General features: G+C 52.5%; 1 protein-coding gene and 1 non-coding gene across 3 annotated transcripts in view; one reads left to right on the forward strand and one right to left on the reverse strand.

The window, feature by feature from the left end:
• ZNF423 (zinc finger protein 423) overlaps positions 1 to 26,189 on the forward strand; it is a 343,209-nt gene that overhangs the window by 140,740 nt on the left and 176,280 nt on the right. The window lies entirely within an intron of this gene.
• TRNAG-CCC (transfer RNA glycine (anticodon CCC)) lies at positions 16,705 to 16,777 on the reverse strand. Its single transcript has one exon. It is a non-coding gene; the product is annotated as a tRNA-Gly (tRNA).

Raw genomic sequence — 26,189 nt, forward strand, 5'->3', positions numbered from 1 at the left:
TTCATTGAATAAGGGTGGCATTATAACAGCATCCCCTTTCTCAAATAACCCCAAACCGAAACTGTTAAAAAAACACCAACCCAAAACAGAACAATAGAAATACATTCTCCTTGTACGCCTCAAAGTCAACGTCCCAGACACTGCCTTTGGGAAAGAGGAGGTTGCAAACTTAGGTTCTTTAGAAAACCCACCCTGTTTGCCAAAGTAGATGGCAAACCTCCTTCCAGCACTAAAATCCATGTGGTTCCAGAAAGGAAGGGTTGGGGAGGGAAGGAGGCGGAGTCCGTGAGCCCCTGACAGATGTCCAGGGAAGGGAGGCCAGAAAGCCTCCTCTGTGCAGTGATTTATTTTATTTTTTAGATCTATATGCTTTGGCCACATTTATTTATTTATTTCCAAAGGGCTATTTTTGTCTGCCCGGGTTCCTTTGTAGCAAAGCCCCCTTTTCTAGAATTTCCTCTCCTTTATTAGAGTTACAGCTCAGCTTTGTGCGGCCCCGGGGGAGCCGGCCAGCCGCTGGCAATTTCTCTCAGACACCCAATTACCCCCTGACGTCAGTGCCTCCTCGCCCTGCTCCCCTGGGTGCCTGCATTTTTTTCCTTTGTAACACTAATAGCTGACTAGCTAAGTGCCTGTCGGTTCCTTGGCAGAGGAGTTGATTGTGTTTTCGGCTGGATACTAAATCCAAAAACTATGTAAAAATGTCAATAGGTGAGTGCACATTGATTTTGGTTAGTCACAGTGATATTTGAGCCCCTTTGGGAACTCTGTCTGGGGAAGTATTTTACAAGAAAGATAATATAACAGAAAATTACTGGAGCTCCGCGGGTCTCTGGTGGGTTTCTTAGGGGCCTGCTAAATTGCTGTAGAATCAACAAATGCTTTATTAATCTAAATTTGTGGTTTTGTTCTTTCTTCTCTTCAGAAGGTTGGAGTTTTAATGATGCCGGCGGTGAGGCTGGGCGGCGCGGCCCGCACCTTGGCCGCCGGGCTGGGGTACCCTGGCTGGTAATGAACTCCCGGAGGATTCTGGGAGCAGGGCGGCTGTGTTCCCAGCCGGCTTCCTGGGGAATGTGGAGCAGGCGCCGGGCCCACCGCTTGCCAGGCAGAGGTCTGTGCGAGCAGATAAAGTGAGGGGCTGAGGGCCTGGAACAGCTGTGCCGGGCCAGGCTGACTGGGAGAGGCTGATAAGGGCCCAGAAGGAGCCCAGGCGGGCGGCGTGGCACCGCCAGAAATCTGACGGGGTATCAGGACTGGCAAAGAAAGTTAAACATGGGGCCTGTTCCGGGGGATGCTTGGCGGACCTGTGGAGAAAGATAATGGTAATTGATGGAATCACAGTCACAGCACAGCCTTGTGTTTTCTTGGCAATTAATCCCCCCCCCCCATTTCTAACCCCCACCCCCTGGCATTCTCAGAGCCCAGGATGCCCCCGTGAGCAGCCTGCTCGCTCAGATAATCAGCCCGTGCCCTCCTAGCTTTGGGGAGGGGGGTGGGAGCCAGGGCGGTGCAGTGGAGAAGAGGCGCAATTAGAGACCGGGTTTTAAAATAATATGTTACAAACAAACAAGTTGGAAAAGAAAACCCCACTGAAAAGTTAAGGATGTGTCACTCCGGGAGCTCATCTGATCTTGCTCTGGAAAGGAAAAGAGGAAAATCGATGTCTTTGTAAGAGTGCCGCGGGCTGCTTCTCCTGGCTGGACAGGACAATGTGAGTCGGGCCAGCCGTGCACACGCGGGCACGCACACACACCTCCTGCACGTTGCTGCTGGGAGTCAGCCCCGATAATGGGACAGCAGTTTTTGCTTCTTACAGATGCGCCTGCCTCTCCCGTGCGTGTCGTCCTGCCACTCTGTACCTTTTTTGTGCCTTGAAAGGCAGCCCTTCCCAACAATGGGCCAACCAGGCTGTTGCTGCAGGTTCCTGCTGCCAGCCTGCTCCGTGGGTGAGGCGTTCAGCCGGCCTTTTGTTGTGCGCACGCTGGGACACAACCCGCTTGCAGAGATACCCTGAACTGCACCCACTCCTCTGCATAGCCCGGGTGAGGCCTGCAGTGCCCCAGGGAGCCCCTGTGTCGGCTCTAGGATCTTAAGCAAGTAAAAAAAAGAAAAAAAAAAAGAAAAAAAAAAGAAAAGAAATACTCCAAAAATTTACCTTGGAGTCTTTTGAAATTAAAATCAGTGCACAGTAAAACGGCATGTCAGTCCAGTGTGCAAGGCACACAACTGGAAATCAGAGAAGGAAGCCGGTGAGCCCGCCTGGTGCCTGGCATGTACCCCGAGATGCTACTCAGTAAGTACTTAGTGTTAAGGTGATGCTGTAAGTTAGAGGGGCTTTTGTCTCCCACATTTTCTGGCTTTCCTCTTGCTGAGAGCTGCCCTGCTCCTGGGCTTCCCAGGTGAAGCTAGTGGTAAAGAGACTGCCTGCAGTGCAGGAGACACAAGAGTTGTGGGTTCGATCCCTGGGTTGGGAAGATCCCCTGGAGGAGGGCATGGCAATCCACTCCAGTGTTCTTGCCTGGAGACTCCCGTGGACAGAGGAGCCTGGTGGGCTCCAGTCCATGGGGTCACAAAGAATCAGACATGACTGACGAGACTGAGCATGCACGCCCTGCCCCCGGCCCATCTCTTACCAGGGGATGTGGATTTTATTCCCAAAGCCAGGTGGCAGAGGGGCCCAGTGGGGCAGGGCTGAGGGCCTTCTGATTTGATTCCGACCCCTGGTCAGGCCTACACCATCCTGCCTCGCTGAGGGGCTGACTTTGGCCCCCCTGGAAGCAGTCAGAGAAAGAAAGGTGCGGGAGGGCCGGCCTCCCCCCCACCCGCCAGGACGGACTGCCAGCATTCCTGCGTTGGCCCGGGCAGCTCCCCTGGGCTTTGTCTTCCCCACAGCGCGGGAGGAAGGAGGTTTGGAAGGAGGCCCCCTGGTGACTTCTGAGCCATCAAAGCCTGGGACCGCGCGCCTCCAGGCCCCTCAGCTCCCCTCCTGCACGGGCTCGGCGGGCCGGCAGCTGTTTTGGGGCCTGGAGAGGAGGAAGGGGGCTGGTCCTTTGTCCCTGGAAGGAGGCCTCCCGGAGGCCCAGGCCTGCATGGCGGGCAGCCACGTTAACCTTCCACCCTGGGGGGAGGGGGCTTGCCTGAGGTCAGGCACATAATGAGGCCGGGTCCTGGGCTGTCCCCTGCCTGGGCTCCGGCAACAAAGGCCCAGTCAGGCTGCACGAGGAGGGGGAGGGGGCCGGGCAGGGGCGGTAGGTGCCTGGGCGGCCCAGGGTTTCCTTCCAGCTCACCCCATGCTGGGCACTTCAAAGGCGCAGAAGGGAGAGGCCAGCCTGGCCGGGCTGGCCTGGGCCTCCTGCTCCCAAAGCCGCCACCAGAGGTGGGAAAACACCTTGAAAATGTGGCCAGTGGAGTCAGGTTTTTGGAATCTGGCGCTGTGGGGAGCCCTTGGTATGGGGTCTTTCTCTGGCAGCCTTGTTTCACTGGCTTTGTTTGGAGCCAGAGCTCAATATGGCCCAGTTATTTAAATCAATGTCTTTCAAGTCAGTAATAATAATAATATCCCTTGTACGAGGGCATATGTTACTGAATTCAGAGCGTGTCCCCCCGACCACCCCCCCCCCCACCCCGACCCCAGTGACTTTTCTATCTGTCTGGCTAGGTGGGAATGTGAGCAGGTATGAGCACCTCTGTCTTTCAAGTGGGAGGAAGCGAGGGAAAGAAGAGTTTCTGGGGCACAGCTCTTAGCTCTTTTCCCACTCTCTCTAAATTCTCACAGAGACACTACAAGTTGGGAGTTTGGTCCCATTTTACAGATGAGTACAATGAGACTCCAAGAGGATAAATAAATAACATAATGATAAATATACTATGTTTTGTTATATTTATTATGTGTTATGTATTTATTATACATTAAATAAATAAAGCAAGCCTGCCCAGGATCACCCAGTACTTCCACTTGCAGACCCTAATGTTCAGTTGCTCATTCATGCCCAGTGCTGCTACCTCATGGACCGCAGCACGCCAGGCTTCCCTGTCCTTCACTATCTCCCAGAGCTTGCTCAAACTCATGTCCATTGAGTCGGTGATGCCATCCAATCATCTCACCCTCTGCCCTCCATCTTTCCCAGCATCAGTGTCTTTTTCAACGAGTTGGCTCTTTGCATCAGATGGCCAAAGTATTGGAGCTTCAGCATCAGTCCTTCCAATGAATATTCAGAGTTGATTTCCTTTAGGACTGATTCCATTGAGAACCTCATCAGACTCTGGCTTTTGTTAATTTGCTGGACATCTCCATTTGCTGGACATCTCCATTCCTCAGTTTCCTCGTCTGGAAAATGAGGTTAATAGTAGTACCTACCTCATGGGAGTTAGGGGAGGATGCATTGAAATCGCCGTCAAGGGCCTGGAGTGTGCATAGTAAGCATGCAAGCAACAGGAGCTGGTGCTCTTGTGAAAGTTGTGTGGTTGGGATTCTGGTCCAGACTCTTGACTCTAGAGCCTGGGCTCTTTTGCTTCATGATCAAATAAAACTCTATAGGGTTGCTGAGGAATGATGAGTCCAACCTGCCTGGTATAGATTTGGGGAAGGGATCCCGGGAGAAGAAGGGTAGGGGTATTAGCTGCAGGTGAGTGGCATATGGGTATAGGAGCCAGAGACGTCTCTGAGGGCCGCACTCCCCTGTCTTCAGCAGGTGTGGGGCTGTGAGGAGGTGTGGGTGTATTTTGCTAGGTTTTGCCTAATTGTGGAGACCCACTTCCTCACTTGATACTGGGCCATATTTCGTGTCTTTGAAGTACTCTCAAGGGTTTCCCAAGGCCCTACTAACACTACCCCACGTGGCTCTTAGGAATGATCTAAAATTGGCTGCAGGGTTGCTTTTACGTTTGCAGTGACCCAGGGTACCTGTGCTGGCCAGAGGACCTCAGAGTCTTTCCTGGAAGGATGAGGCTCTGGGTAAGGGGGCGCTCTCCCTTCCCTGGAAGCCAGTGTGAGTCCTGCATGGGGGGTGCCCCTGTGGGAGAGGAAGGTTAGGGCATTTAACCCTTGGGAACCCACGGGGTATAGAGAGGCAGGACGAAAAGGCACACCAGAGGACCTCTCAATGCCTGGCAGCACAGCTTGTCATCCCGTCTGCAGAGGAACAGAGATTGGTTATTTTTACCACATGGGCAAGAAAATGCTCTGAGAAGTGGCTGGAGGTACAAAACCACATGTGCAGTTGGGCGTTTTGCAAATCAAATCCTATTGAAAACGTCCCTTGTGGTCAGCTTTAGTGGGACCCCTCCATAGCCATTTGGCAGAGCGAAGACTCATACTTTGCGAGGGGCACTCACTGTTCCACTCATTGGAACCACTCTCTGCCAGGCATGCGGTGATGCGAGATGTGTAAAATGGTGCTGGCCCTCCAGGATTTTAGTCACCTCCCCCACTCCTGCTTTCCCTCCTTCCTTCCCTGCTTTCCATTCATCACATATTAAGCATCCTTATTCCGTATGCTCACAATGGGCTCAGAAATGAACAGGGCAGGATTCCCATGCTAGAGATGAAGGAGCAATTCAGTGGACACTGGCAGAGGGGTGCCCTTGAAACTTGGCTATAGCCTTGGCCCCAGTACTAACTTATTGTGTGAGCTTGACCAAGGAATCGACCTGTTCTGAACCGTCATTTACAAAATGGGGACGCTGAATTGAACCATGGCCTTGGTCACAGGGCATGGAGGCACATCTCAGACTGGCTTGGGGATAAACCTTCAGGCGTGGCTGGAGCCTTAAGGGTTCCCCCTCTCATTTCTTCCCATCTCTGCTTTCCTCTCTGTTGGCTTCATTCTCAGCCAGGCTCTTCCTAAGAGGGGGCAAGTTAATCCCCCTCCCCTCAGGGCTCTACACTCAAATCCTCTTTGCTGAGGTGGAGCGTCTCTTCCCTGCAGTGTAAGAAAGTCTCAGGGCTTGCTCTGATCGGCCCAGGTTGGTGACGTGTCCATCTGTAAACCAGTCTCTGTGACTGGGGGATGCCATCTCTTTGGCCAGGACTGGGGAATCTGAATCACATAGAAGGGTGTTTGCTCAAGGAAGACAGGGTTTTTCTTACGAAGGTGGACCCGGGTGCTGGAAAGGCTAAAACCCTGGAGTGCTCCACTTCCATCATCAGTTGTTGTTTAGTTGCTTAGTTGTGTTTGACTTTTTGTGACCCCATGGACTGCAGCATGCCAGGCTTCTCTGTCCTTCACTATCTCCTGGAGTTTGCTCAAACTCACGTCCATTGAGTCGATGGTGCCATCCAACCATCTCATCCTCTGTTGCCCGCTTCTCCTCCTGCCCTCAATCATTCCCAGCCTCAGGGTCTTTTCCACTAAGATGGCTCTTTGCATCAGGTGGCCAAAGTATTGGAGCTTCAGCTTCAGCATCAGTAAGCATCCTTTGAACTTTGCTCAGGCATCACACATGCTCTGGAGCCCCACTGCCTGGATTCTAATCCCAGTTCTGCTTCTTACATATTATGTGACATTGGGCAAGTTATCTACCTTCTCCGGGTTTCTGTTTCCTCATCTTTGAAGTGGAACCAACAATAGTACATGTGCCTCACAGGGTTGTTATGAGAATCATATGAGTTAGCCTACAGAAAGCACTCAGAGCAATGCTTGGCACATAATAAGCACTTAGATAAATGTTAGCTATTACTGTTTTCAGCTTCCTTGGTGGCTTAGCAGTAAAGAATCTGCCTGCCAATGCAGGAGACGTAAGTTCGATCCCTGCGTCAGGAAGATCCCCTCGAGAAGGAAATGGCAACCCACTCCAGTGTTTTTTTGCCTGGAGAATTCCATGGACAGAGGAACCTGGTGGGCTATAGTTCATGGGGTCTCAAGAGTTGTACAAGACTTAGCGACTAAACCACCACCACCACCACCATTACTGTTTTCATTCATTCATTCACTTATTCATCAAGTCTTTTGCACTCAGATAAGAAGTGACTAAATCATAGTCTCTGTTCCTTAAGGGAGCTCACTGAGGTATTCTATGATAATTTTTGGCTCATTTATTCAGGAGATAGTTACTAAGCACTTACTTTGTGCCAGGTGCAGTGCTAGGCTATGGACACAGGGGTGAGGTATCTTTAATAATTCTTCATTTCCCACCTAAACAGCATGGACAATAATATTTTCCACAGAGCGATTGCATAAAGGAAGTAGACGTGGAAATGTGCTAAAAGTCTGAAAGTGGCCTTGTATGTCACAGGTTGCCAGTGGGTGGGCATCTACCTGCCCGTCAGTGGTTGTACATCTGTGCTCAGCCCCCTTCTTGTCCCTTCCTGGAGGCTTCTTCCCTGTGAGACTAATCCCTTCAACTTCTGCGCTTGCTGCCAGCAAGATGGATGGGGTGGCTTCAGGCCTTCTCTGCCCTGGAGGGAGCTTCCAGGTGCCAGTTCTTGGTGGGCGCCACTGGGTTTAGCGGAGCCGGCTCGCTGGCCCTCTGGGGCTTGCTTCTTTGTGAAGTCTCAGGCCTGGCTCCACTGTGGTCTCGCAGGATCACTTCCTGCAGCTCTATGCACCAGAGATGCCTGCCTGGGTTCTGAAGGAGAGAGGATGGGGAAGAAGAAAGCCTCTCATTTTCTCCCTTCCAGCTCATGGCTGGGGCTGCTCACATGTGAAGTGTTCTGCATAAGAAATGGGGCAGTGGGGCAGCAGGACCATTTCTTTAGCATCAGGAGAAACGAAGCAATTATTCCACGCCTGGCTTCAAGCTGAAAATCAACCCAAAGCCCCTTACCTTGTGCCAGCCACCCTGCTGACCCCTTCTCAGATGCCCCTCTGACCCCTTCTCAGATGTGTCATCTTTTAATACCCTCAACACCTCTCTGTTGGATATGTACTTTGGGGATCCTTTATTTTTACCCATCAAGAAACTGAGGCCCAGAGATGGCCAGTAACTGGCTTAAGCACACTCAACCAGGTGGAAAACCATGCGTGTCTGACCACAGAGTCAACTCTTGGCCACTGTGTTGTACTCTCCTGTGGAGAGAACATTTGCAGAGACTCAAGTGTCTTCCCAGCTCTTTGTACAGTTAGAAATTTCAGAATTCAGAAATTGCCTAGAAGGCGAGGGCCCTGGTAGACTAGAGTATATCTTTGTAGTACAGACTCAATATGTGCATGCATTGACCCAGGGGACATCTTTCTGGGCCACGTTCACACTTCTTTCTGAAGGACACCCCTGTCCTGGTCTGAGCAAATCCCTCCCCCCTAAGGAGCAGCCACTGCAGACCCCATTCTGGTGACCAGAGAACCAGAGTCAACAGCAGTGGGCCTGCTTCTGAGAAGGAAGTAATCAATGACCCTGGTCAGATACCTGGGTCTCAGGCTGGAGCCGTTGACTTCAAGGGGAGGTGGCCCCTCCTTTCTGCACACACTCCCCAGTGGCTGTGTCTGGCAAGACAGGAATTGGTTAGCAGGAGTTCATTAAGTTTGCCCGCAGACCTCCTGGCCCCTCTCTGCAGTCCCCTCGCCCCCTCCGCTGCCCTCTCCAGCCAAGGAGTGCTGGGGAGTCTGCCCCCCCACCCCCCCCCACCCCCGGCTGCTCTCCTGGGCCACAGCTGGTTGCAGTTCTGCTGGGTCTTCCCCAGGCCTGGGCCTGGCACACAATTCAATCTTGGACTGTGGGGAGTAGCGCTTTTCCATTTTCCTCCTTTGAAAGCTGATGGCCGACATGTCCGGTGCTCTGGCAGGAAGGAACAGGCCCTCTCTTCGGGCCCGCTTGTGTCACAGCCTCCATCTCCCTTCCCAAAGAGCCTTGTTCTCACTGGGAAGGATGTTTAGGGCCGCTCTCTGTGTCCCCATGCTAGGGATGGCTGGGCACTGCCTGGAGTTCTGTTTGGGGGCATGAACAACTCATCTGCTTAATCCAACAGGGCCTCATTGCTGCCTTCTCCAGAACCTCTCTGGACTGCATTTTCACAAGAGCTATTCATTATTATTATCATTACAGCTCTTATTAACGGAGATGAGGTGGGAGCTCTGAGGAATCTTTGGGAGACGACATCACATCGTGGAAAGGAAAGCAGACCAATGGATCTCTTCAGTGCTGGGTTCAGGTTCTCTCTCTGCCCAAAGTCTGTGATCTTTGGCAGTGAACCTGTTTGTGAGCCTTAGTGTACCCTTCTGTGAAATGGGGCCATCGAAGACTCATCTGTGTGGTGATGGGAGATTCAGAGGGGTCATGAGTGTGAAGGGCCAGCACACCGCTTAGCACTCTGCGGCTGCAGCCCGTGAATGGTGGTTCTGTTTTTTTCTTTAACCTGGAACAGAGCACCCCAGAGGGACCAGAGGGAGTGGGGCAGGGTGTGGAGAAAAGCGAGTCTTCCCGGCGGATGGTGGATGGAGCTGCACAAAACAGTCCAGGCTGCAGTGCCTGGGTGGACCCCGTGGGTGGCAAGGTGCCAGCCATGGGCCTTTAACTGTCAGAGCTGTCACTGCCCCAGGAGCCTGTGGGGCCTTGTGGGGTCTAGAGATGTGGCCCCTGTAAGGGAGGACCCGCCTTTCTGTCTGGGGAAGGACACCCCCAGCTGCTCTGCACAAACCCATCTCCAGCTGGCCACCTCCTCCAGCAACACCCCAGCCTGTTGCTGCCCTTTGTCAAGTTATATAAAGATGTCAGCATGGTGCCACGTGCCTTTGGGACCCCCGCCAAATGTCACATGGAGGTTGCTCACTCTTAGGGTCTTCTGGCCTCTTTCAGGGCATTCTGGAGTGAAGGGAGAAGGATCAGTTCTTCTCTATCTCCCTGATAACGGTGGGCAGCTCAGAACCCCTGCAGGTCCCAAGGAGGAGTCATCCTAGGGAGGGGGACATTAGGTATTTCTGAAAACACTGTAGGAAGATTCTCTAGGAAAGCAGCCTGTCCTTGCCCAAATTCTTTGTTATACAGCACCAGCTGGGACCTATGTCCTGACGAACAGGAGCAAATGCCGCTAGTCGTCCCGCACCCAGGCCTCCAGGTCCTCCTCTTGTGTCTGTGTTCAGAGCTAGGATCTCTTGAGGTCCCTGGGGTGCTGGCTGCAGGAGCCCAGTGAGGGCCAGCCTGTCCCAGCCCAGCTCAGGCTCATCCCGATGTCCGTAGTGCAGCCACGGTCAGGCTCCCGGCCCTCAGGGAGCCACAGGGCTACCCTGAAGGTGTTGAAACAAACAAAAAAAATCCTACAACTTACACTTGTCTTCTGCTCCCATATGCATCACCTGTGAATTTGTAAGTTTTTTTTCCCTATTTCAGTGAGTCACTCATTGATCACGTGAAGAACACAATTACACCCCATTGTTTGAGAACATGCTTTAAGAGTGTCACTGCTTTAGCCACCCCATCCAGGCATTTTTTTCATCTAGGAAATATATCTGGATTCTCATACCTGGGGAAGACCCAAGCCTCATTCAGCCTCCGGGGGAGCCGCCTGACTGGCTAGCAAGGCGTCTTCAGAATGGAGACCTGCTGTCAGCCTCCTGGGCCCCAAACTGATGGACTTCCCTCCACCAAGCAAGAGGGTGGGCTCACATGTGTCTTTTCTGTTGCAATTATCTCCCTGACTCCTCCCCCTGATACAAAAGGCCCAAGTCTGGGTCCAGAGTAAGTTATTTGTAATGCATTTTCAGAGTCCATATTGCAATATTAGCCATGACTGTCTGCTGTGTAAAAAAAGGGGGAGTTTGCGTTTGAAGTTTAATCCAGCTTCTACTTAAGCTCAGTCCCTGGGCAATCCTTTTTTCTGCCGCTGAGCTCAAACAGCCGGTCCTCAGGTTTGATCTGCTGCCCCACGGAGCCCTGCCCAATGTGAATTTGAAGAGTTTTTTTTTTCCCCTCTCAACCAGGGAGACTTGCAAAAAAAAAAAGTCGGTGTGGTCTGCAGTGACGGCCCACCGTGGGTCCCTCCATGAGCCTCTCTGCTGCTGGGGGCTGGGCCCACCTGGCTTCCAGCCTTCCGAGGTGGGGGCTGAATCCCCTCCTGGGGTCTCTGAGGAGCCCCTTTGAGCTCTCGCTGCTGGTGGACGGCAAGCACTGGGGAGTCTGGGAGTCCTGTCTGGCATGTGGGGGGCAGAGAAAAAGGAGGGAAAAAAGAGAGGAAAATGAAAGGCTCGAGTTTGTCGGGAACTGGTGCTGGCGGTGGAAACAGGAGCCGCAGCAGGACGGAACCTGGTGGCCTTCAAAACTTCTCTTCTCCCCTCTCGCCACACGACTCGGAGGATGCAGGCAGTAATTAAAGGCCCCCCTGGCTCCTCATTTTCTGTGCCCATGTCTTTGATCTGGCTCATGTTGGGCGGCTATTTTCATTGTTCCTGCCTTTCTTTCATTCTTTTTTGATGGCAGAAATGATGATCTTTGATTCCAGAGTCGGAGGTGGGCAGGAGAGTGTTACAGGTCTTACATAATGCATCTTTCACATCTTATTTTTAAACGTGGGCATAATCAGGGCTGGGCAGAGGCTGGGCTTGATTTTAACCCATGTTCGGGGAGAGGCGGTTGCCTGCCCCCGTGGCGCTGGCCTGTGGGTAGGTGGGGACAGGCAGTCGTGTGCAACTGAATGAAAATTACTAGAGGAAGCCTTTCCCCCTCCACCCCTTTCTAAATATAACCTGAAGGGAGTTTTTCCTAATTGTTCCCTTATGGCCAAAGATGTGCTGAGAGCGAGCAGGACAAGGGAGGCTTAGCCCGCAGAGCCCGGCTTCTCTTGGTGGCGGTGTGGGAGGCCTGCACACTGTTTATTGGTGGATGTTAATAAACTATAAGAGACAAGCCACAGGAGGAGGTATATGAGCTGGTAGCTCAGGTAGCCGAGATAAAATGGAGACGTCTGGCCAGATGACGGGAGGTGGGAGGCAGAGGCTGGGTATCAGAGTCTGGCCTGTTTGCACATCCTTTCTGGCTCATCTCCTGAGCAGACTCGGAGGGCTTCCCAGCAGGGGCCCTGTGGCATGGACAGAGATGAGAAGACAAGGCCTTGGTGATAAGAAGCCTGTGATCCAGGCTTTCGAGGGGGATGTGTGTGACTGATGCCGGAACCACAAGCTCAGATGCTGCTGCTGGGGGTCGGGCAGGTGAGGAGGCCGGGTGGGGCTGGGTGACGGAGATCACGTGCCTGCAAAGGGGAACGACTGCTCCCCAGTTCCTGTCGCCGGCTGCCTTGCTGGAGGTTGGATCTGGCGTGGCCCATGCTTCCAGATTTCCATGAGAAGCCGGAAATTCAGGGCTTGATGGGAAATTTCTCAAAAGAGATGAGAGGAAGAAGGCTTTCTTGGTCAGAGGACAGTGCTGGCAAAGGCTGGGAGCTGGGGAAGCCCTGTGCTTGGAGGGGGTGAGAGGTGACTCGTCCCCGGGCTGCCAGAGCAAGGTGGGGGCCAGCAGGCCAGGCTGGAGGGTCCGGGGCAGACTGAGGGTCTCGGGCCAGTGGCCTGAGAGCATCCAGCTCCCAGGTGATGCGTTGAGTTCTTTGGGGCTGGGAGAGCTCTGCATGTTATGTCTGAGGCCACGTGTCACCCCCACTGGATGCTTAGCGTTCATGAGGGCATGGGCCCACCCTGCCAGCAGGGGAACACGTTCCTGTGAGAACCGCCTCATACTTTGGCTGGAGCTGATGGTTCATTCCTGGGAGGGTATGAGGCTGGTCTTCCTGCCCGTCTACTCCAGGCTCCAGTAGCAGGATTTTCACACACTGAGCGCTTCGCTAGGTATTCACTGAGTGCCTCCTGTGTGCCAGGCTCTGTGCAGAGTGGTGGGTGTCCTTCGTGGGGAGCAGGACAATTGACAAGTCCCCACGTGGCTACATATATCATTAGAGGCCCACATACATCCAGAAGGAAGAGTGGAAGGCCTGAGAAAGAAGCAAAAGCTTTTCCCAATAATCGATGTTGAAAATGAGGGTGGAGTGATGAATAGGAATAACAGGAGATATACTCCAGAGAGAAAGTTCAAAGACCCGGAGGCAGGGGATGTTTGGCAAGTTGGGGGACTGTCACTAGGCAGTCTTCGGAGCATGGTGAGCATGGTGGCGGACTGTGGGGATCAGGCCCTATGGGGCCCTCATGGGCCAAAGCGGAGCTGGGGCTGGGGGGTCTCGGCATCGTCAGCTCCGCTCTCTGAATTGCTCTGAGGGTGGTGGGTGTAGGCTGGTTAGGGAAGCTGAGGTCATGGTGCAGGTGGTGGGAGTGGAGAGAACGGTGTGTCCTCAATGGTGAAATTGACAGGACCAGGAGATGGAATAAGTAATGGCAGCCAGGGAGTGTGGGGTGCCAGGTTGATCCATGGTTTCTGGCTTGGGCACCGGGGTGAGCAGAGAGTGGGGAGGCCTGGAGGAAGACCAGATCCTTCCCCCGTTTTGACAGCACTGGGCAGGGCAGGGGCCTGGGCAAAGCTGGTGGGGACAGTGGGACTCAAGCGCGAGGAGTCCCAGCCTGGCGGCCGCTCGACCCCAAAACCCTGCCCTGCGAGAGGACAGGGCGTCCCCTGAGCCGTCCCCAGCTAGGCCCATCCAGTCCTGTCACACACCTCGCCTGTGGTGAGGGGACCTGTTCCGTGAGAGTCCAGAGTAGTTAACACATGTTGGGATTGGATGCTGCCTTGCCCTTGAAGATCTTGCCCTGGGCTCCCTCTTGGTCGACTTCTGGAGGCCCCCTGCCAGCCCTGGGGCTTGCGTGCTGCCCAGATGGAGGTGGCCTGTCCAGGCTCCTTGTAAATCCTCTTGGCCCACCTGGCCGGGCCTCTGAGACTGGGGACAGCCAGCCGCTGTGGGGATGGTGTGTGTGCCCCTGCCTTTCTGGGCTGACGCGGGACGGCTGTCTGTTTCCTCCTGCTGTCCAGGCTGCACGCGGACTGCTTTGCCTGGTGTGTGCACAGCCTGGTGGCCAGCCCTCAGACTCCCCTGGCCTACAGAGCCTGCTCATTTACGACCCCAGTCTTCGGCAGCTCCCGCTTGCAGCTGGGTGGGGGTGGGAGTGCTTCCTGCCTAGCCTGCATGGACGAGCCTTGAGGAGGCTCAGGTTGGGGAGGACTTCCGTATAGCTGGGAATTCTGGGAAGACAGGGCTCCCAGGTGGGCTCCGTAGCTGGGAATTCTGGGAAGACAGGGCTCCCAGGTGGGCTCCGTAGCCGGGAATTCTGGGAAGACAGGGCTCCCAAGTGGGCTCTGTAGTCCTCATGAGCTGGATTTTCACTGTCAATCCATGGTGGCTCCCCTAGATTTGCTCCTGGGGATTGAGGACCCTGATGTCACGGGACCACTCACTCCCTGACCAGCACTTTGGAGGACTCAGCTTCCCCTTTCTTCATCCTCATCCTGAAAGTAGATTTTCCAAGAGAGATGTGACCAGGTCTGAGCTGATGATGGGGAGGCGTATGCACAACTATTGTCAGATGGCTTTTCTCTAGCCTGGTGTCTTTTTATTTCTGCCCTGTTCTCCCACCATCCAACCTTTGGGCTAATTAATGGCATGAACTTCCTCATAATAGTTTATAAATGTCCCCTTGATCTTGCCCATGGTGATTTGAGAATCTAAATATCCCTGATATGTCTGGCCCTGTTACTGTAGTTTGACAACCTGAGAGCTCAATAGATGAGGCAGAGACAGCAGTTAGTAGAATTTGGGTAACAAGGATATTTTTTCCAAAACACTCTATTTCCCTGTTTACATCCTTTCGCTGGGTCCTTATTCATGCCCATGTGGGTTTGCAGGATTATAACCAGAGGGACTCTAACACATTCTGCTTATTTGCGCAGTGAGTTCATGGCCTGACCTGCCTTCAGAGTCCGTGGTCCGTATAGCAGCTGCTCCTAAGGACCATGTGAGGGCCCAGCCTGAGGTGTGGAGAAAGTGCTGACATCATGCCTGGCACAGTGAAATTTCCCTGGAGGCCTCTCTTTGTGGATCCTGGTCTGGTCTCCCTCTGCAGACCCTGGTCTTTGTGCCTGGGCGGAGAGGAAAGAATTCTGAATGTGGGGTCAGGAGAACTGAGTTCTAGCCCTGGGTTGCCACTGGGTGGCTGTGAGTGAACATGGCCCTTTATCCCTTGGCTAGCAGTTCACCTGTCTAAAGGTGAGGTCCATCTCACGCACCACTGACATGTCAAAATTTGTGGCTCCAAAGAAGGAATGTCCTTATGTGAAGAATGAGTATTAAGTATAAGAATATACTACTTGTGCAAAGTTCTTCCTTGTGGCTCTCATCCCATCTTTAAAATAAGTGTGAAATAAATGAAACAGGTTTTACACTGACTTGGTGTAATTTTCCTACATTGTCTTGTGTCCCGAATGACATGGTCAGCTCCATGCGGGGCCTTCTCAGTGTGGCCAGCACTCACTGCCCAGGGGTGGCTCACAAGAGAGCTCAGGAGGTACCACTGAGCCAGAGGTCGGAGGGCAAAGTGAGTGGCAGGCGCTGGGCACCCCTCTGCTCCTGTTCACAGGGTTATAATTGGAGAATAATACAGATGGATGGCCAGGGCAATTCTCTGGTCCCCTAGGGACTAAAGCTCTGTACCCTCGAGCCTCAGAAGCAGGTGGACAAGCTGTTGGGTACGATGCTTCTCAGCTCTGACCCTCCCTTTCCTGGGTCGGAGGGGGTGCTCAGAGTTGGTTGGGGGTCCTGGGTGGGGGCATTTCCTAGACAGCCACTGTGCCGAAGTCCTGACACCTTCTCAGAGCCACCACCGTGGGGCTCAGCTGTAATCATCAGTGTTTACAAACAGGCCACATCCCCTTTCATCATCCCCACAGCCCTGTGAGGTGGGCATTGGGACCTCATGCCCATTTTCCAGATGAGGAAACTGAGGCCCAGAGAAGTTCACATTTGCCCAAGATCACACAGCCAGGAGGAAGTGATGGAGTTAGGATCTGAACCTTGCCACCCTCCCTCTGGGTTCCCACTCTCCAAGACCGACCCCCGCGGCTTTGGCCAGCTCAGTTCCGCCACAAGCTTGGCTCTCTCCTCCCATCTCTCAGGCCCTCCTGCCGAGCTCGGCGACATCCCATCTGTCAGAGGTTCTGTTCCGGCCAGATGCGAGGCCCCTCCTGGGACCCCAGGCCGGGGCAGTTCTCCAGAGGGAGGGGAGGGGCGTCCTCAGGCCTCGTGATTGCTCCAGACCCTGGCTTGGCACGTATGGCCTGGGAGGCTCTGGCAGCCTGAGGCTCTTCCCCGCGGCTGGGCCTTCTGTGCACGGGTTCACCCTTCTTCCCCCGAGCAGGTGGGGTGGGATGCGCTCGGCCAGCCCCATGAGCTCCTGCAGGCCCCAGCAGCTCTGCCTGTTCCCTGGTTCCTTTCTCCCTGGTGGAGAGAGGGGCCCGAGGAATGGTATGGAAAAGGGGGTTGGAGAGAAAGAGTCTCAGGAGGAGGGAAGTGGGGGGGGGGGGAGAAGCAGGCAGGGGAGGTGGGACAGACCTTCTGAGGGTGAAGAAGAAAGGATAGGATGAAAGCAAGCAGACAGGGAAGAGGAAGCGGAGATGGGGGACAGGTGGTCCCTACCTTGAGAAACAGGAGGGGAACGGAGGGGGCTGGGGAGGAAAGGAGGAGATAGCCATGAGCAGAGGTGGAGCATGCTGAGGGGCTGCTAGGTAGGGCATGGAAAGAATTCTTTTTTTTTAATGTTTATTTATTTGACTGCACCGGGGTCTTAGTTGTGGTATGTAGGGTCTCTAGCTTGACATGCGAACCCTTTAGTTGCTGTGTGTCGGATTTAGTTCCCTGACCAGGGAGCGAACCTGGGTCCCCTGCATTGGGAGTGCAAAATCTTAACCATTGGACCACCAGGGAAGTCCTGGAAATAATTCCGATATTGGAAGATGAGATGGTGTGGAGGCTGGAAAGCCCAGCTCACAACCCTCACAGCCTCCAGGAGTGGCGAGCAGGCGCTTGCGGGTGGTGGCAGAGGCCGTGGGGTTGGGCGTGCCCATGGACTTCTATCCCTGCACAACGGGCTGGGAGCCGTCACTTTGAAGTCCCTGACATTTGTGGTGAAACAGTCTGGTCTGAGGTCTCATTAGCCTCTGCTCTGCTGCACACACTTTGCCATTTAATCTCCCTGTCCGTCAGTCCTTCCAACGCCAAGGTTTGTAAATCTGCACCGTTTGCTTTTCGAAGCCTGTCGCTGACGTGATCTTGACAGTGTTAATACACACATGAGTTTTTCTCTCCTCTCCCCACCCTCAAAAGCATGCAGTAACCAAAGCTTTGCTGCCCAGGGGGAAAGAAGGTGCCGAAAGAGAACCACGTCTCTTTTCCCACGCAAACTTGGAAGCGGCTTACTCTGGATGCTGGTGGGTTTCCTTTTCCCCAATCCAGCGCAGCTGCTGCCGATGCTTAAGACAAAGAAGGCCTTTTGTGCTTTGGCTGTTGCCCCAAACCCACCCTTCATCACTTGCTTCCCTTCCCTCTTGTACTGAGTCCCTATGTGGTTTTTCTGTGTTGCTCTCCTGAGGACTGAACCACTGACTCTCAAAATCTGGGAAGCCTTTTGGTCTTCTTACTGGATAGGCCTGTTGTCCCAACTCTGGGATCCCTTGGAGCTGAGGGACATGAATATTTCTTAGAAAACTATTTCTCCCCACTAGCTTTGATGGACACTGGCACTTATTTGGCTTAAAGGTTGTGCTTTTACAAATGGAGGATGTCTCCAGACCTGCATATTGATGGCTCCTGACCTGTATACTGATGGCTCCTGACCTATATACTGATGGCTCCTGACCTATATACTGATGGCTCCTTAGCTGAATACTGCTGGGCAGACTTGAGACCCAGAGGGAGGCCCAGTGGGCTCTGAAGCAGCTGGGGATGGCATCCTTCAACCAGTATTCACAGGTATCTGTGAACATTCATATGGAGTGAGAATTGAATTTTGTGTCTCGGATTCTCCTAATGTTCCTCATTCATTTATTCATCCATCCGTTCATTCAATAAATTGATCTCCCCAACTTACAGGCCAAGGCAGAGCTAATCTGTCAGAGCTCTATGGTATATTTTAAATTTTCAAGGGGAATACCGCAATCCTCAGTGTCTCCTGGACATGATATGAGCTACTAGCTTGAGGTTGTCCACCATTTCAACATTGGCTTGCTCTGTATTCCTTTTATGACTTCACATCTTTGCAAAGCTGGGCTTTTGGGGGTTGCTGTGGATAAATAGCAGGTTCTGTATGAAAACCAATGTGGGAAAACAAATGAGGATAGCAGGTCCAATCTGATTCCAAGGCTGGAGAAGTTGTGAGTTGCTTGGAGCAGTGGGAAGGTCTCAAGGGGATTTTAAGCAGGGCAGCAATGTGAGTGGACCTGTGCTCTGCAAAGATCTGTATCTGGATTGGACTGGACATGGGGAATCCTGTTAGGGGCCAATGAGGTGGTCCAAACCAACCAGCCAACAACCGAACAACCAGCCAGCCACGGTGGCTAGGACTCAGGTGATGGGAGCAAACTGGGGAGGCTGGTGGGTAGATTTGAGACCCGGCTGAATGCAGGATGGACAGGACTTGGTGACGAGCTGTGTAGGCATGAGAAGAGAGCGAGAAAAGGTGTCTGGCATGGGGGCATGATGACAGAGAGAGGGCAGAGCAGGAGAGCAGGGCCCATACTCGTTACTTCACTCTGCGTTACTTTTTTGTTCATTACTGATTCCTAACATCTTACATGGAGAAGGCAATGGCAACCCACTCCAGTACTCTTGCCTGGAACATCCCATGGACAGAGGAGCCTGGTAGGCTGCAGTCTATGGGGTCGCGAAGAGTCAGACACGACTGAGCGACTTCACTTTTACTTTTCACTTTCATGCATTGGCGAAGGAAATGGCAGCCCACTCCAGTGTTCTTGTCTGGAGAATCCCGGGGATGGGGGTGCCTGGTGGGCTGCCATCTATGGAGTGGCACAGAGTCAGACACGACTGAAGCGACTTAGCAGCAGCAGCAACATCTTACAGGATGATTTGATTACCTACCCCCTTACTGTCCTTCTCTCCCACCTGACTGTTAATCCTAAAAGGGCAGGACTTTGCCCTCTTCCCTGTTGTGTCCCTGTCACCCAGACTACACCCTATACAGAATTCAGAGGTTCCCAGCTTTCTTGGTTCATAATACCTTAGTGTCTGTGATTTTTTTTTTCAGGGTACCTCTAAGCCAAAAGAATTACTTAATAGTTCCCTTTGTTCAAAGAGTCAGGTGCAAATAACAAGTACTTATGTCCTGAGAACTTAATAGCTGTTTGAACACATAAATTTAAAGAAAGAAGTATGTTTTCATTTCGCTTTTAGATAATCACGATTACTAATTGTTGTTGTTGTTCAGTTGCTCAGTCATGTCTAACCCTTTATGACCTCATAGACTGAAGCATGTCAGGCTTCCGTGTACTTTACTATCTCCTGGAGTTTGCTCAAACTCATGTCCATTGAGTTGATGATGCCATCCAACCATCTCATCCTTTGTTGGATGATGCCATCCAACCATCTCATCCCTTCTCCTGCCCTCAATGTTTGCTAGCATCAGGGTCTTTTCCAGGAGTCGGATCTTCACATCAGGTGGCCCAAGTCTTGGAGCTTCAGCTTCAGCATCAGTCCTTCCAATGAATATTCAGGGTTGATCTCCTTTAGTATTGACTGGTTTAATCTCCTTGCAGTCCATGGGACTCTCAAGAGTCTTCTCCAACACCACAGTTGAAAACCATCAATTCTTTGGTGCTCAGCTTGCAATGAGGCAGACCTGGGTTCGATCCCTGGGTTGGGAAGATCCCCTGGAGGAGGGCATGGCAACCGATTCAGTATTCTTGCCTGGAGAATTCCCACGGACAGAGGAGCCTGGTGGGCTACAGTCGATGGGGTCTCAAAGAGTCAGGCACGACTGGGCAACTGAGCACACACACAACCTTCTTCATGGTCCAACTCTCACATCCGCACATGACTATTGGAGAAACGATAGCTTCGACTAGATGAACCTTTGTTGGCAGAGTGATGTCTCTGCTTTTTAATACGCTGTCTAGGTTTGTCATAGCTTTTCTTTCAGGGAGCAAACATCTTTTAATTTCATGGAATGTTGTAAAATGCAGGTTCTGATTCAGTAGGTCCAGATGGGGCCTGGAATGCTGCCCTGCTCATAAACTCCCAGGCAATGCTGAGTTGTTGGTCCAGGACCATAGTTTGAGTGGGTGACTGAGATGTCTGCTGGGCCACTGTCTTCACTCCTTTCCAAACACCCTTTCAAAAGCTATGTCTGTACTCTCCACAGAGAGCTTTGCCAGTCCCATGGCATGAATTAGATGGCCTGTTGTCCAGGTGATGCAATTTGAGGTACCCAACACAGCTGCCCTCTTCTCCTTGAACAGAAATCCTTGCCAGGCCTCATCCAGGGCTCTAAGTGACTGAATTCTTGCATGACTGTCAAACCCTCATCAAGAATGTGATTGTTCCTGGTTCCTACCAGCAAGGTGATCTTGGTGGACTTGCAGAGTGCTAGAAATGCGTCCTGGGGCAGATAGCTAACTGTTTCATCCTGGCTGCTTTATCAGCTAGAGTTACCTGCCTTCTGATGGCTGTGTACCCATCTAAGGCCCAGAATGCTAGGAAGTCCCATGGACCTCCAGACACTCTGCTGCCTTTCTTGGAGCTCAGTCCCGTTGAAGGGAGCTGCTTTCCGTATCCTGGCCTTGATGGTCAGATCTCTCTCTCACCAGCTCTTGGTTGTTTTGGATGTCCAGATCTGGGAAGGTGAGTTTTCTGGTGACGTGGGCCGTACACATCACAGGTGTACACTCACACACGTGTCCATGGGTCCTGGTTAGTGCCTGGCAGAGCTCTGCAGTGTAGGTGGAAGTGCAAGAGATTATACCCTCCTGGATCCTCTTTCCCTGGGGAATTCAGTCTATTCTACTGATCCAGCGAGCACCCAAACAGGGCTCAGGGCCAGAGGCTGTGCTGTTCCCCATTGTTGGAGGCATCAAGGATCAGCTGAGTCATCTATCAGTTCATTCATCCTCTCCTGCTCTGAGTGTTTATTTATTAATCGTGGCTGATGTCATGAGTTGGAGGGTCAGCGTGGCTGGAGAAGACCTTCCGGACGGGGGAGCACTGTGGGTGTGTGCATGTATGTGCGAGCATGTGAACATAGGTGTACATAGGTATATGTGTGTCACACCCTGCATACGTGTTTGTGTGGAGCAAGAATTGAATGTGTGTGTGCACGGACACACGTGCACCTGCACACACCTTGTATATAAGCCTGTGTGCCCAGTAGGACCGTACAAGCGGAACCTTGGTGCCAATAACAGCAGCTTTGGAAACCTCCCTAGCCCGTGTGGATCCCAGGCTGGAGAAAAGGAGCTGCAGTTGGGTTAGAGCAGATTTTGTAGCTTGGCTTCATGTGCGTGTGAGCACTTGGGTGTGTTTTAATTAACTAGAACATTTGCCTGGAAATGAGCAGCGGCGGCAGCAGGCGCAAAGGCAGCTGGCAGGAGGGGGCGGGGCGGTGGCAGCCGTGGTGGCGGAGGCCGTGGCAGCCAGGCTCCCGAGCTTCCATGCGCCCGGTCCTGGCTGATGGGGCCAGGGAGTGGTGGGGCGGCAGGCTGCCCCTGGTGCTGGGCATGGGCCCAGCAGATAGGGGGTTCTGGGTGTGGCTGAACTTTCTAGAATTCCCAAGACTCCTCCCCACCCCCACCTAATCACAGATGACCAAGGCAGTCATTCCAGCTTGTGGGTGGGGACATGCAACTCCTGACATTGTATCCAGGGCGGGCTTTGGCCCCGTGAGTTGTGTAGGACTGACTGTCCTCTACTCCCTACCCAGCACCTGGCACATAATGGGACATGTGTACATGTTTGTTGTGTGTGTGACTCAATAGATAAAGGCAACCAAGGCTCGGAGAGGTTGAGTGATGTCTCCAGGGTCACACAGCATGTTAGTAGACCCGCTGGAAATGTTGACTCTGTTTCTGGTACTCTTCCCACAGTCCTGTAATGTTGGCATGAGGAAATGCATGGCATCATTTCAGGGGACGATGAATACTCACACCACAGGTGTATACACCTCCCCGTCTGCCTTGAGCAGACAATCCACCATCCTGTCCATCTAGGTGGTCTCAGGGTTTCTTGGGACGGTAGCATTTTCTCCCATCAAGAGAGAAGTGGGGAAGGGGTGGTGATGACTGGTGGGGAACATCTGGGGTGATTCCTTCCTAAGAAGAATTGGTCACCAGTAGCTCACAAGCTGTAGTTTCTTGAATAAAATCTCTTCACTTAGATGCTAGACCTCCCGCCACCCTAGACATCCCCCTCTCTGCCATCAGTCTGTTCTGAGGCCTCATCTTAGAGTCCACCCCTTAGCACCTCCAGGCTGGGCTGTTGCACTGGCTTCCCTGGGGGTCTCTTTCCTGCTTTCTCTTTGTCCCATCCCACTCACGGGCTGTTGCCTGATGATTTTGTGGACATGCCACTTTACTCATGTTGCTCTGTCTAGTGGTCCTGAGGTTGGACTCTGGGGCCACACTGCCTGGGGTCAGACGTAGGCTCTGCCCCTCTGTGATTGCAGCTGAGTGGCATCAGCTCTCCCAACCTTGCTGTCCCTACTTGTAAAGTGGAACAGTGCTCTGTATGCACTTGGGCAGCAACTCATATACACATGACAGGACCACTGACGCTTGTTGGAGACATAGATTGGGCTGCTACCCACCCAAGTGGACTTCCCTGGTGACTCAGCGCTAAAGAATCTGCCTGCCAAGCAGGAGACGCAGGTTCGATCCCTGGGTTGGGAAGATCCCCTGGAGGACGGCATGGCAACCCACTCCAGTATTCTTGCTGGAGAATCCCATGGAGAGAGGAGCCTGGCGGGCTACGGTCCATGGGGTCTCGAAAGAGTCAGACATGACTGAGTGATTAAACAGCAACAACCCACCCCAGAGCACTCTGTGTACTGGTTGTATACACACCGACAGTCCTGTGGGCGCTCTGATGGAGGCGCCCGTGGTAGGAGAGGCTGATGGGACACCAACTGCTGGATGGAAGAGTTATGTTCAACTCGACTCTTCTGGGTGCCTGCTTTTGGATAGCATGAGATCACAGGCTATTTCTGTCTTTTTGCTGAATGCATAGCCCAATTTACATAAGATAAAAGTGCATGTAGTAGGTAATATTGACATCTACCTATCTCTGTCTATGAGATATTGATATGTAATATTGACATCTATCTATCTAACTATCCATCCATCTACTGGAATAACTTCCATTCTCATGCTGACTGTCTGTCTTGCCCTTGCTATTTCTTCTGCCCAGAATGTCCTGTCTACCTACCCCTTGGCTTTTTACTTTTCTCCCCCATAAGTGAAGACCCAGCATGCGTCTGTCTGCCCCATGGTGACGTCTGTGATCGGCCAGCCAGACCTGACTGCTGCCTGACGAGACCCTTTTTATGGTCCTCCGTGATCTGCCTTGTCTCGTGCCCTTTCCGCAGCCTCCTTTAAGGAATAAGCTCCTGAAGGCATGGGCTCGGGGTTGTCTCCTCTTGGGCACGTGTTGTGCCCAGAAACTGGCGAGTCCTCATGCCTGGAGAATCCCACGGACAGGAGCCTGGCAGCTACAGCCTTGGGGTCACAAGCGTTGGACATGACTTGGCGACTAAACCACCACCGCTACCAGCATCCGTGCTGACTGAACGGAAGACTGGATTGGGATTTGCTGCTGAGGCAGGAAGGAGAGTTGGTGCCTGTACGTGCATGTGTGCAAGTCCACACGCGTGTCCCCATATGTATTTGCACACATGTGCTTGCTTTGGCCCATCAGTTTGATGCTTCTCTCTAATTGGATTTCTGAAGAAAGGTGCCTGCTTTAATTTTTAATTAGAAATCAGAGCAGAGGAAGAACGGGCCAGCACTGCAGCTGGGGGTCTTTCTCAATGCTGGAGTTCTCTTTAACAAGCACTCATCGTCCGGGGCGGCTGCTGTTTGGGCTGGACACCACGGCTTGCGCCTGTGGGAGTGTCTTAATGCTTACAAAATTATCATGTAATTATTTGGTAATAGGGCATCAGGATTTTGCTTATACAGCAATCTTTCCCTGCAGCTGAAAAAAATTGCCAAGGAAGAGAAGCCAGAGATGACCAGGGCTCTACCTGAGGAGTTGTGGGGTTCACACATCTTTTGGAAGGGATGGGGTCCCTGCCCTCTGGAAGTGCAGATGGAAGCCCGTGTACCTTTTTGTGCTCAGTTGCTTCAGTCGTGTCCTACTCTTTTCGACACCATGGACTGTAACCCACCAGGCTCCGCTGTTCATGGGATTCTCCAGGCAGGAATACTGGAGTGGGTTGCCATTTCCTCCTCTAGGGGATCTTTCAGACCCAGAACCCCTGGTCTCTCTCAAATGGGATTACCCTTTGGCCCATTTCTCCTAGACAGGAGATGTGTTTAGTATATTTGCTGTAGGTAAAATGATCTGTGCAGAATGTGTCAGGTGGAGAGTAATTATCTGGGCGCCAGGGTGGGGTGGGGAGTCTCACCTGCTGGAGGAAACCTGCCCCTGGGCTTCTGGGCTCCAGGAAGGACCCTGACAGGTGTGGGATGCCCTCAGGGTCTGGGTAGCTTCCAGGTAGGGCGCCTCCTGGTGGGGTAGCCCAAATGCCGCACATGTAGTGGGGTGGACTGGGGACATTCACATATGCTTGAGTGTTGTTTTTTTTTTTTTTTCAGGAAGCTTTTAAACTGCGATTCAGTACTTTGGTGAGGACTTCCTGGGGTGGAAAGCACAGACACTCAGGCCAGGCGGCCGGGGGCTCCCCCACTTACCTGCACGTGCTCTGTCACTGTGGGGAAATTACTCTTAGCTTCCCTGTGGTTCACTTTCCTCTTCTGGAAAGGTGGGATGGCAGCGGATTCTCCCCCACAGTCTCCCTAGGAGACTAAAGACTTCTGGGAAAGAATCCACCAGCAGTGCTGGAGACCTGGGTTCAATCCCTGGATTGGGAAGATCCCCTAGAGACGGGAAAGGCTACCCACTCCAATATTCTGGCCCAGAGAATTGCATGGGCTATATAGTATACGTCCTGAATCCCTTATTCACTATTCTGAATTCCAGAAAGCCTGAAACCGGAAGTTTTTGATCCATCTCGTCAAAGCTATTGTTTTTTCAGTAGTCATGTATGGATATTAGAGTTAGACCATAAAGAACGCTAAGCACCGAGGAATTGATGCTTTTGAACAGTGGAGCTGGAGAAGACTCTTGAGAGTCCCTTGGACAGCAAGGAGATCAAATCAGTCAATCCTTTAGGAAATCAACCCTGAATCTTCATTGGAAGGACTCATACTGAAGATGAAGCTCCAATATGTTGGCCACTTGATACAAAGAGCTGACTCATTTGAAAAGACCCTGATGCTGGGAAAGATTGAAGGCAGGAAGAGAAGGGAACGATAGGGGATGAGATGTTGGATGGCATCACCGACTCGATGGACATGAGTTAGAGCAAACTCCTGGAGGTAGTGAAGGACAGGGAAGCCTGGTGTAGATGGGGTCACAAAGAGTCAGACATGACTTAGCGATGGAACATCAACAACAACTACTCATTTGGCAGCAAAATTTGACCAGGCTGATGTGAACCATTAAATTATATAATTTATGATGGTGAATTGTGTTTTGCTGTGGAAATATCAGTATGCTCAGTTGCTTCTGAGGTGTTCCCAGATACCAAGGAAAGGCATTCTGTTACTTTTATAGAATCTGAAGAAGTCTGGATTCTGGAACATGTCTGACTTCGAGGGTTTAGGGTAGGGGATTGTGGACCGGCACGTGCAAGACGTACGGGGCTTCACACACACAATACTGCTCAGTTGGCATCCGGTAGAGCTGTCCCTCGACCTCATCAACAGAACCGCGCTGCCCGACCTCTGTCCCTCGTGGCATGGCTGGTGCACCGGGGTAGGAGGGGGATGCCCCATAGCAGGTTGATTTGTGTTTGGGACACGCAGGAAGGGCTGACTTGCTGGCCCCAGGGTCTGGCCGCTGGATTCCCTGCCCATGGTTTGTGTCTGTTTTGGAGGTGGCTGCTGCCAGTTCTGTAGCTCCCTGAAAGATCCTGGGCCTGAAGGAACCTTTTCACACATCGTCCTCTGCCTCCCTTGGGGGGCAGCCATCCTCCTGTTGGAGGGGCATTGCCTGGTGCCTGCTGACACCATTTCTCCGGTGCCTCCCAGGCGGCCCGGCACGGCTAATGAGG

The sequence above is a fragment of the Odocoileus virginianus genome, chromosome 20 (assembly GCF_023699985.2).
Source record: "Odocoileus virginianus isolate 20LAN1187 ecotype Illinois chromosome 20, Ovbor_1.2, whole genome shotgun sequence".
NCBI classification, from domain to species: domain Eukaryota; kingdom Metazoa; phylum Chordata; class Mammalia; order Artiodactyla; family Cervidae; genus Odocoileus; species Odocoileus virginianus.